Raw genomic sequence first — 13546 nt, 5'->3', positions numbered from 1 at the left:
GAACGCCATGAATTATGGAAGGTTGCCCGCATAAAAAAAATGGCGAGTTTACAACTGAGGCAGCAAAGGAGATTGTTAGCAAGATAGTAAGTATAATTTTACTGTTCATATGATGCTAATTAACATATTGATCGATAAGAATTTGTTAAATTGTTTATGTGTCATATATTGTAGGATATATTAGATCAGCAGGCGAAAGAGGGATCTTTTGTTTCCCATGGACGACAGAATATACTCATTGTTGCCATTGGGAAGCCCGAGCACACAGGTCAAGTTCGGGCAGCAGGTAGAGGTCATACCTTGCAAACTTACTTTGGACCACAGTCATCTTCACATTGATCTGGGTCGGTGGACCAATTGCTGGAATTGAAGGTCTCTCAGGTTGTAGCAACTTATGAGGATAAATTAAGCCAATTGAAAGAGGAGATGCAAAGACAATGACAAGATGAGAATAGGCAATTAAAATATGACATGCAAAGGCAACTGCAAGAGTATATGCAGTCACTTAGCCAACAATTTCAACAGAAAACTCCACCAATTGAACCAATTGTTGCACATGTGAGTACAAAAGGTTCATGTGCAACTACAAATCCCTCTACTTCTGCCACTGACCATGGTACATCTAATAAGTGTGAGTTATTCATTGATGGATCACTCGATCTTGTGGGCATAGGGAGGATTCACGTGTTGGGGTCTGTTGTGCACCATCAGACCATGGGAAATGATATGGTAAGGGTTTCAATGTTGGATGTTAGAAACCCAAAGGCTAGAGTTCCTGTGCCCACACAAGAGGTTCAGACGATGGAACAAGCCCTAAATACCTTCCTTCAATGGCCTTATAAGTTGGTAAAAGTGATATCTACGGAGGTAAGTTATTTAACTATTTAATTTTAACTTGGTGTTATTTTATTATAATGTAGTATAACATTATTTGTGTACTTTATTTAATAGGATGTTGTTGCCCCACCAAAGGCTATGCTTAACCATTCTAGAAATCTAACTCCGATGAAAAAGCTATGGAGATTGGTTGCAGATATGGAAGATGACAATCGACCCAAACAGGTCCCTTGGGTTCCTGAAGTGTTTGGCTTTTGTAGTAATGACCCCTTGTATATAAGCCAGAGCGACATATCAGAGATTACAAACGGGCACTGCATGCTGAACATATCAATTTTGCAATTGTGGTTATTGTAAGTATTTGAATTAATTTTAATTATGTTTTGTTTCTTTTTTCTAACTTTATTTCTAACCTTGTAGATTTATCCATAAATTGGGTGTGGATAAAGGGAATGATCACATTTATGGATTTTTGGAACCCGAGTTAATCCAAAAAATTGGGAACAAGACAGAAGAAATTCAAGCTTACATCCAAAATTGGATGTCTGAATCAAATAAAAAAGTTTACTTAGTTCCTTACTTTTCTAAGTATATTTGTATATAATTGATTATAAATTGTTAAAAAATGTATTTTCTATTACTGATAGTTTCTCAATGCAGTGCTCATTGGCAACTTCTGATTATTTGTCCTATGGACAATATATCTGTATGCATTTGTTCGATGCACAAACCTCCTCCTGTAGATTTTAAACAATTATTAGATAAGTAAGTTGTTTTAAAAAAACTACTTTATTTTATTTATCATTACATTTTATTTTAAAATATAATAATGATGTCCTTTTATCATTAGGGCTATGGAAGGATACCATATGCTTAAAGGTTCAAAGTTGAAGAAAAAAATGCTTTGGGTCTCTCTTAAAGTAAGTTATTTTAGTAATGATATTTTTTCTAAGGTATTTTCTTTTGAATTACCATTACTACTAAAATTGGTTTTTATATTCTTTTTGTAGTCTCATAAGCAAAAAGGAAACTATGAGTGCGGATACTATGTAATGAAGGCAATGCATACTATTGTTGATTCACAAATAGTATATGGGTGGACTGAAGTACGTTTTAGAATTTTAAAATTTTTTATTTTAAGTTTGCATTTTATCATGTTTTAAGAGTTACTTCTAATTGTTCTAAATTTTCTTAATAGATATTTATAGATCGATCACCATTGTCGCTAGAAGATATAAACACCATTAGGGAGCAATGGACTACATTTTTCATTGAAACATTGGCTAGCTACGAGTTATGATTATAGTTTTACTCATTTTGTAGTTTAGGATGTACATAATTTGTAAGTTACTTTGATTACATATATGGTTGACATTTACCAACTCTTGCTATTTGTATGTAATTTGGTATATTAAAAATATATGAATTGTCTAGTATTTTATTAATTTGCAGGTTTTGTTCAGGGATCCTCCTAAAATAAGTCAAATATTTAAAAAAAATTAACAACTTTTAAAATCGGTCATGGCATGACCGATTTTAAAAGTGGGACTTTTAAAATCGGTCAACGATCGATTTTAAAAGTGCTAGTTTTCAAAATCGGCTCTTTTAAAATCGATCATAGAACCGATTTTAAAAGTCAAAAACGACCGATTTTAAAAGTGTTTTTTCCACTTGTGATATGTTGAAGTTTGAAAACTTAAATATTTGTGTTGTGGATAGTTGCATTTGTCACCTTTATGTGTTACCACATATTAATCTATTAAGGTTAGATATATCAATGCAATGAGACTATGATCAGTTCTTTTATATTAATTTGTATTTACAATTGTGTTGAGACTAAATTATCTCTAAATAATTATTAATAGTTTAAGGACAATTTATTTCACTAAACATTTTATTTGTTTTTTATTTAAAAATAGATTTTTTAATTTTGGATATAAATCATTTTTCTAATTTTTATTAATTTCTATTTAAGGACAAATTATCTTGATAGCCTAGTGGCTTGACATTGGTCACACTAGGCCAAAAAATACTATCCTAGATATAATTCAATCCAAGTTAGACTACCTTAAAGACACTATAAGATTGATCTGTTTGACGACTCTAATTATTATATAATTTTATTATAATGTTATAGTATTTCTTTCGTATGTAAGTGTCGGTCTTAATTACATGATTTTAAACACCTTCATAATTAGCGGTGTAAATAGATCGAGTCAAGTCAATTTTAATCTAATTTTTTATCCAACTCAGTTAAACTTAATCACGTTGTGTTAGGTCAAATATGTGAGCTTTTTTAAAAAAAAAATGACCCAACCCTATAGACACCCAATTTCGTCCGGGGGCATACAAACAAGGAAATAGACCTCTGTTATGAAGGGAAGTGTAACATCCTAAAATTTAAATATAATATTTTTATATTATTCTTAAAATAGTAATCAATTTTTTATATTTTAAGAACAAATAGAAAATAAGTTTGATATTTATAATACATTAAAATTTTATTGTCAAAATTTTCAGAAATTAAAATGGAAATAAACAATATTTAATTCAACAAATTATGTTATTTTAGAATAATACTCTAATTATAAATTATATATATATATATATATTTAATGAACATTTGGATTATTATATATAAATACATAAAATATTACAAATTTTTTTCATTTTCCGGAATTTCTAATGATTTTCAAAAAAAAAATGTGGTGCAATAAATGCACGGATAAGCAACGCAGGGATAAGCAACGCAGCTCAGAATCTTATCTCGTGAAATCAAATCAATTTCAATATTATCTCTAAGTAACTAAAGGTACAAATGGAGGTGTAACTGAACGAATTTATATTAATTTTACCATTACATTATAAATATGTAATCATTACTTTGTATGCTATAAATAGGCATCAGTTGTGGTAATTTTGAGACACACAAAACTCAGATACAAAACTGACGGAGTAGAAAGAAAAAAAGAGAGAAGAGAGAAAGAGAGAAGGAAGAAAAAGAGGAAGTAGCGGAGTGAGAAAATAAAATTTACACAACTACATTTCGATAAACCTACATTTCAAGGTAAGGGGGAGGAGAACTTTGTTTCTTTAAAATTTTATCTACTACTATGTTTATTTATTTATGTTATTTTCTTTGTACATTTATCTAGTGAGGTGTCCCTAACCTCATTTATTTGCTTAACTTATAATTATTTTTATCCATATTAATTATTAAGGTGTTTATATTTTATATTACTTAATTATTTTATAATGATTGTCATATTTATTTATATCATTGGTACTCTTAATGTATTCTTTTTACGTAACTATATTTATTGTAAATATGTTTATAATCAACTATGATATAATTGTGAATTCTTGGACTCGTCTTTTTGTTAATTTCTTTTACGTATTTATGAAGATAAATATTGTTCTATGGCCATAGAAGATAAAATTTGAATTATTTGTAGCTGGAGGTTTTACCTTGGGGATTTAAATGAGTAAGAAATGAAAGTGAAATATCCTATTGTTGGTTAAGGTGAAATATCCTTTTATTGATTGATATTATGATGATGCTCATTTATCCTGACTAGTCATTACAAGTATAATTCAAATTTTAATGTTAATCATCATTAATATATTTTTTTTATTAATTATTGCTATGCATATTATGTGATTATAAATATTTATTTGAAAATTGTTCTCACTCCTTATATTTCTTGTGTAATATAATCATAAAAATAATTAAATAAATATAGATGGATGTTCCACCATTCGAGCTCCTTTTCCTTCAGCTGTGACACCCTTACTACCCCAACATATATATTGTAATAATAAAAACTTATAAATAAATTTTTTTATTTCGGTAAAAGGGTTCACATGAGAATCTTAAAAATTATCCTTCAATAACCACAATAACAAAAATGAAACGCAAGAGTTTTCAAATTATTTTCAAAAATAACATTTACAATAAAAACATATGTTCTAAAAAATCCTTTGCCCCGATGTCACAATATCAGAGCATCCCGACAATTCAACCGTTGGCATTCTAGATACCACTCGTAGCCAGATCTTCCTCACCTAAAATATCCACAAATCGCACGGTGAGAAAAGAAAACATCTATATATATAGCACATAAGAAAACACAATATATTATCTCATTATAATTTAATATTCATAAATATTTCAACATATCGTATTTCAATCAATCATGCATTGTCATCACGTCATAATTCTCAATCACACCAATCATCACAAATCTTGCACTTCACATTATGCCAAGGTCACGCTACCCATTTAGCAATCTCGGGTCGTGCTCACCCCTGATATAACAATGTGCCAAGGTTACGTTATCCCTATCCTAGGGTCGTGCTCACCTCTGACATGTTAACCAAGGTCACGATACCCACGTAACAATCCAGAGCCGTGCTCACCCTTGATATAACACTGTGCCAAGGTCACGTTACCCCTAACCTAAGGTCGTGCTCACCCCTAACATGTTAACCAAGGTCACGATACTCATGTAACAATCTCGGGCCGTGCTCACCCCTGGTCATAGGTGTGAAGAACCACAACCACATCTCATTCACATTCCACACAACATCTCATAGTTTAATTCCATACACATATCAGATAAGTCCAAAATAATGGGTTTCATACATATCAAGCAATTCACGTTTAAATCAACAATTTTTATCAAATAATATAACAATGATATTCATAAATTAATATAATAATAAATAGAATTAGCAATTTAATGTAATTTCAGCATAACAGTAAAAACCCCCAATTGTTCCAAAACCTAGCTCACAAGCACTTTTCTACAATTTCATTCTCTCTCCCGGATCATCATTCTTTCAATTTAAATACATATTTCTAATCCTCAACACATACGGAATCTAATGGTATAATTAATTCCTCAAACAGAAATAATCCAATTTTTTCAAAACCTAACCTACAGGCACTTTTCTATAATTTCGTTCTCTCTCCTAGAGCATCATTTTTACAAACAAATCATATATTTGTTGTCCTAAATATATACAGAATCAAATAATGTCAATAATTCTTCAAACAGAAATAATTCTAAAATTACTCATAATCCTAAGGGGTTTTTCCTCTACCCAATTCTCTCATGTAACTCTATATATAAATAATTTCCCTTTTCCCCCGTACCTGGATATGAAGAAGCTGAATCTAGATATGTAGAAGCTGAATCTACACTAGATCTAGTTGATCTCCCTCGTTGGGTTCCCCTCGGTCTGAAGCAGAAAGTAGAGGAAAGAAGAGAGAGACCAGAAGAAAAGAAATCAGAAATGAGAGGTGTGCTTTTTGGGAGTGGCAAACAGCTCTATTTATAGGCTTTTTACACCAGAACGGCCCGTTCCAAATCCGGAACGGCCCGTTCCAGACCCTTAAACCATGGCTAAAAATCACATCTAGAACGGCCCATTCCAAAACCAGAACGGCCCGTTCTGGTGTGCATTAATTACACCCAACGGCCATAATTTTGGGAACGTCCCGTTCCAAGCCCGTTCCCATTTAGGGTTAATGGCATATTTAATAGTCCGGAACGGCCCGTTTCATCTTGAGAATGGCCTGTTCTGGGCTATTAACTCACATACAATTTGGTAGTTTGGAACGACCCGTTCCAATTCCGGAACAGCCCGTTCCAAGTTACTAAATCACATACCTTTTGGTAGTTTGGAACGGCCCGTTCCAATTCCGGAACAGCCCGTTCCAAGCTACTAAATCACCCCTATCTCCTTTATAAAATTACCAAAATACCCTTAATTAAAATAAAATAAAATTGAAATAAGAAAAATGGGGTGTTACAATTCTCCCCTCCTTTAAGAAATTTCGTCCTCGAAATTACCTGAAGCAAATAAAAACGGATACGACGCTTTCATCTTCTCCTCTAGCTCCCAAGTAGCACTTTCAGGTGTAGCTCCTCCCCAAATAACTTTTACCAAAGGAATTTCCTTTCCCCTAAGTTGCTTCACCATTCGATCCTCGACTCTCATCGGGGTAGCTTCCACAGTTAGGTTCTCCTTAACCTCAAGATGATCCGACTCAATCACATGCGAAGGATCATAGATGTATTTCTGAAGTTGGGAAATGTGGAACACATCATGGAGATTTGACAGATTAGGAGGCAAAGCAATTTAGTAGGCAACACTACCGACTCTTTTAGGAATTTGGAAAGGACCAATAAATCGAGGAGTAAGTTTTCTGGATTTCAATGCCCTGCCAACCCCAGTCCACGGAGTGACTTTCAAGAACACATGGTCACCTTCTTGAAATTCCAAATCCTTCCTTCTCCTGTCAGCATAACTTTTCTGTCTACTCTGAGTTGTCCTCATCCTCTCTTGTATCAATCTAACCTTATCAGTGGTTTGTTGCATAATCTCAGGTCCTAAGATAACATTATCACCAGGCTCGCACCAACACAAAGGGGTCCTACATCTCCTACCATACAGGGCTTCAAAAGGTGCCATACCTATACTAGAGTGGTAAATATTATTATAGGTAAACTCTATCAAAGGTAAAAGACTATCCCAACTACCCCCTTGGTCCAACACACAGGCTCTAAGCAAATCCTCTAAAGATTGAATAGTCCTCTCAGTCTGACCATCAGTTTGAGGGTGGTAAGCTGAACTAAGTCTAAGTTGGGTCCCCAAAGCTCGTTGTAGACTCTCCCAAAACCTAGAGGTGAATCTAGGGTCTCTGTCTGAAACTATGCTAGATGGTATCCCATGCAATCTCACAATCTCATCAATATACAGTCCAGCCAATCTCTCTAGAGAATACCTAATGTTAATAGGTAAGAAATGTGCACTCTTAGTCAACCTATCAACTATAACCCAAATGGAATCATGCCCTCTCCTAGTCCTAGGCAAAGCAACTACAAAATCCATAGAAATGTTATCCCACTTCCACTCGGGTATACTCAAAGGCTGAAGTAGTCTTGAAGGTTTCTGATGTTCTATCTTAGCCTTCTGACACACTAAACAGGCACTCACAAATTCAGTTATATCTTTCTTCATCCTAGGCCACCAAAATATCTTTCTAAGGTCTTGATACATCTTAGTTGCCCCTGGGTGAAAACTAAGCTTGCTCCTATGACCTTCCTCTAGGATCAAACGTCTAAGTGTAGGGTCACTAGGCACGCACACTCGATCTTTAAATCTTAACACTCCATCTACACCCAAGGTAAATTCTCCTCCAACACCTTGTCCTATAGCATCACGTCTAGCCACTAGAAATGAATCCACTAACTGTGTTTCTCCAATTTCCTTCAACAACTCACTAGTCACCCAAGTCATACCTAGTCTCACACTACTAGGGGTCACCTCACAAGTCAAACTCAAGTCTCTAAATTGAGCCAAAAGGTCCATCTCCCTAATCATAAGAGAAGACAAATGCAAAGATTTCCTACTTAAAGCATCAGCCACCACATTGGCTTTGCCCGGATGATAACTAAGATCAAAATCATAATCCTTAAGGAACTCTAACCATCTGCTTTGCCTCATATTTAATTCCTTTTGGTCAAATAAATATCTAAGACTCTTATGATCACTAAACACCTCAAATTTTGAACCATACAAATAATGTCTCCAAATCTTAAGTGTGAATACCACAGCTGCTAATTCAAGATCATGGGTGGGGTAATTCTTCTCATGTATTTTCAATTGCCTAGATGCATACGATACGACCTTTCCCTCTTGCATTAACACTCCACCCAAACCCATCTTAGAAGCGTCACAATAAACCACAAAAGTCTTACTAAGGTCAGGCAACACTAAAATAGGTGCACTAGTCAACTTCTCCTTAAGAGTTCGGAAACTATTCTCACATTTACTATCCCATACAAACATAACTCCTTTCCTAGTTAAATTTGTCAAGGGTAATGCTAACTTAGAGAATCCCTCTATGAACCTTCTATAGTATCCAGCCAATCCAAGGAAGCTCCTAATCTCACTAACTGACTTAGGTGTCTCCCACTTAAGTACCGCCTCAATTTTAGATGGATATACTGCTATACCCCCACTTGAAATCACATGTCCTAAGAAACTCACTTCCTCTAGCCAAAAGTCACACTTAGACAACTTGGCATAAAGTTGTCTCTCCCTGAGGGTTTGAAGAACTACCTTTAAGTGTTCCTCATGTTCCTCTTTAGTCTTGGAATAAACTAGTATGTCAACTATGAAGACAACTACAAATTTATCCAAGTACGGATGAAAAATTCGGTTCATGTAATCCATAAAAATTGCAAAAGCATTTGTTACACCAAAAGGCATTACTAGATACTCATAGTGTCCATAACGAGTCCTAAATGTTGTCTTAGGTACATCCTCATCCTTAACTCTAATCTGATGGTACCCCGATCTAAGATCAATTTTACTAAATACACAAGCACCCACCAACTGGTCCATAAGATCATCTATCTTAGGCAATGGATATTTATTCTTAATGGTTACCTTGTTCAACTGGCGATAATCTACACACAATCTCATGTTACCATCCTTCTTCTTAACTAATAGTACGGGTGCTCCCCAAGGTGATACACTAGGCCTCACAAACCCCTTCTCCAACAAGTCTTCTATTTGTTTCTTAAGCTCCACTAACTCTACGGGTGACATTCTATAAGGTGCATTAGAAATAGGTCCTGTTCCTAGTACTAAGTCTATGGAAAATTCTACTTCTCTTCTAGGTGGTAAGCTAGACATATCATCAGAGAAGACATCCGAAAAGTCACATACAACAGGCAGTTCATTCACCAAAATATTACTCTCAGAATTCAAAGATGCTAACAACATGTACACTTGAGCATCCTCTTGTAAAGATACCTTAACTTGGTTGGCAGTCAAATAATCCTTACTCACTTTTTCAACAGGCTCACCAAAGACAATAGATTTATCAGCACAATTCAAAAGGACATGATTGGAAGATAACCAGTCCATACCCAGAATAACATCTAGCTGACTTAGAGGCAAACAAATTAAGTCAACTATAAAATCTCTACCATTAATAATCAAAGGACACTTTAAACAGACATCAGAAGTAGACATTGAGTCACTAGTTGGTGTCTCTACTATTAATTCAAAAGACAAGGAAGAAACAGGTAATTTTAATTTGGACACACACGCATGTGATATAAAAGAGTGAGTCGCACCAGAGTCATACAAAACAATTAGAGGAGTTCCATTGATGAAACATATACCCTGGATTAAGTCTTTGGATTGTGAAGCTTCAGCACCACTCAAGGCAAACACCCTTCCTGTCGCTCGAGGTTTGCTAGCACTCCCCCCAACCTCTATTGTCTTGTTCTTGGGGCAATCACGAGCTTTGTGTCCCTTCTCTTGACATTTGAAGCACATTATTTCTCTAGGCAACGAACATTCATATGCCCTATGACCTGGCTTCCCACAATTGTAGCAGTTGTTGTGTGAAACAGAACCCACACTTCCTTCTCTAGAAGTTTGGCTAGCCGTGGGAACTTGGCTTCTTTGTTGCATAGAACCTTGATTATTCACCTTAGAACTCGAATTCCCGGAAAACTTGGTGTAAGGTTTACCCTTACTAGATGACCCAAACTTATTATTCCTCATGGTTCCTCCACTCTTATAATGAGTTACCCTAGCACGGTTATCGTCATCATATACTCGGCACTTGTTTACCAATTTGTGATAGTGAGTGATCCCTTGATAATTAAAAACTTGTTTAATCTCAGGGCGAAGACCACTCACAAACTTCACACATTTGTCCTTCTCATTGCCCACACCATCATACATGGGACAAAATCTGACCAAGTCTTCAAACTTAGTCACATACTCAGCCACAGAATCATCTCCTTGCTTCAATTCAAGGAATTCCACCTATTTCTTATGTCTTACATCTCGGGGAAAGTATTTCTCCAAGAATAGCTGCTTGAAATTCTCCCAATTCACTTGGGTACCTGCAGCTATCATTCTTTGTAAAGTACCTTGCCACCAGATGCCAGCCTCACCAGAAAGCATGAAGGCAGCCAAAGTCACCTTCTGTATCAAAGGACATCCCATAGCTTGGAATATCTTTTCAACTTCAAAAATCCAGTCAGCAGCTCCATCAGGATTATAACCCCCACGGAAGCTTGGTAGATTATTTCGCTGGAATCTCTCCAGCCCATCTACCTCTGGTTGTTGGTTCATATTACCCAGAGCCTGAGCCATCGCTTGAAGAGCATCAACGATTGCACGATCGTTCCTACCTCCTGCCATTACTTTTCTGATCACCAGAAAAGTTACCAATTATACTATAAGTAAACAACCAACTTAATCAATCATAGTACTAACATATCAACAAATTCTACAATCAAATCATTCCATCAATTATCTACCAAACAAGCATAGTAGACTCACAACTCACGGCCGATTGGATCAACCTTCTCTGATACCACTAAATGTGACACCCTTACTACCCCAACATATATATTGTAATAATAAAAACTTATAAATATATTTTTTTTATTTCGATAAAAGGGTTCACATGAGAATCTTAAAAATTATCCTTCAATAACCACAATAACAAAAATGAAACGCAAGAGTTTTCAAATTATTTTCAAAAAATAACATTTACAATAAAAACCTATGTTCTAAAAAATCCTTTGCCCGATGTCACAATATCAGAGCATCCCGACAATTCAACCGTTGGCATTCTAGATACCACTCGTAGCCAGATCTTCCTCACCTAAAATATCCACAAATCGCACGGTGAGAAAAGAAAACATCTATATATATAGCACATAAGAAAACACAATATATTATCTCATTATAATTTAATATTCATAAATATTTCAACATATCGTATTTCAATCAATCATGCATTGTCATCACGTCATAATTCTCAATCACACCAATCATCACAAATCTTGCACTTCACACTATGCCAAGGTCACGCTACCCATTTAACAATCTCGGGCCGTGCTCACCCCTGATATAACACTGTGCCAAGGTCACGTTATCCCTATCCTAGGGTCGTGCTCACCCCTGACATGTTAACCAAGGTCACGATACCCAGGTAACAATCCAGAGCCGTGCTCACCCTTGATATAACACTGTGCCAAGGTCACGTTACCCCTAACCTAGGGTCGTGCTCACCCCTGACATGTTAACCAAGGTCACGATACTCATGTAACAATCTCGGGTCATGCTCACCCCTGGTCATAGGTATGAAGAACCACAACCACATCTCATTCACATTCCACACAACATCTCATAGTTCAATTCCATACACATATCAGATAAGTCCAAAATAATGGCTTAGTCTTGAATGTGCAAACACACGAACTTAGACACTTACAGATTGAGAGAAGAAGATTGAGAGAAGAATGAAAGAAAACAAAGGGACGCGCGCGGGAAGTGAAAAGAACGTTGCTACTATAGTGACTAATTTACGTCGGACATTGGGGGATCCGACGTAAATTAGTCAGTCAATATTTACGAAACTGCCACCGCGTTTTTATAACGTCAGGGTTTCACTTTTCTAACATAAAATGAGTGACGTAATAACCCATTTTTGTACTAGTGAAATAATAATGATGGAAACATCATCATGGTACCTGTGAAATTTTGATCAACTCGTGAAAATCTAATCTGAAGATATTCAATATTGGCGTGTTATTTTGTTGAAAAGAGTTGATTGTAATACCTGCTTTAATTCATTTGCCAATGAAAAGAACTTTATTCTGCTTCCTCTGCAATCTTGATGAACTAATAAAATTAGAAAATGTAAATAATAAGAATGAACTTAGGGCTTTGCAATCTTAAAGTTAATTAGTTTTGTAAATTAAAATATTAACTATATTGCACCTGAAACAAATATCTTAGCAAATAATTAAATTAAATAAATTTGGAAAAAGCTTACCAAATCTAAATTAATAATGGTCAGAGTAGACACCTGTAATTAAATTTGCATATTCACACGTTTAAATTTCAGTTAAAGCTGTTGTTAATTTCTATGATGTGTTAGTATTTGTTAATATCTTGATGTGGCTTCTTTGATGGAAGAGAAAGAAATTCAAGCATCAAACTCTGATGTTTTCATGTTTAATTAACAACTATAGATGTGCTTAAAAAGGAGATTAAGGAAACCAATGAAGAGCAAGCACTTGTTGAGCTGGCCAAGATAGAGGCTTTAAAAGACAGATAATGAAGCTCAAGAAAATAGGAAGCTCCCTTAAGAGTATACACGATCAATACATACAGATACAGTTACTGAGCAAACCAAAAAGCATACTCATCTGTTAGAGCAAATCCAATCATCGTGACCATTTTCGACAAGTTATTCTAAAATGCCAAATCCATTATTTTGATATAAGCAATTAAGCATTGTTTCAATTTAAGCACAAACTATAGTTTCAGATAAATCATCATTCCAAAGTGATGCCTTGTAAAAGCCTTGCATGAAGCATAAATTAATCCAATAATCAGTTATTATAACCTCTCCTCCAACAATGGCACGCATGTTACTCTAACTAAGCAATAGAAATCTATACGAAAAAGAGCTAGCATTGCAATAATCAAAATTTGTACAATTAATTTCCTATATGACAGCAACATTACACAGAAGCATAGTCTGAAGAAGTTAGTGTTGCTTTCTAACCACGAGAAGTATAACCGCTGCATTCAATGTTTTTCTAGTTTTATCAACAAATTAAGTAGAGGAAGGTTTCTTTAGTACTGATAT

The sequence above is a fragment of the Cajanus cajan genome, chromosome 2 (assembly GCF_000230855.2).
Source record: "Cajanus cajan strain Asha chromosome 2, NIPB_CcT2T_4, whole genome shotgun sequence".
Classification (NCBI taxonomy): Eukaryota; Viridiplantae; Streptophyta; class Magnoliopsida; order Fabales; family Fabaceae; genus Cajanus; species Cajanus cajan.
This window is presented reverse-complemented; position numbering follows the sequence as displayed.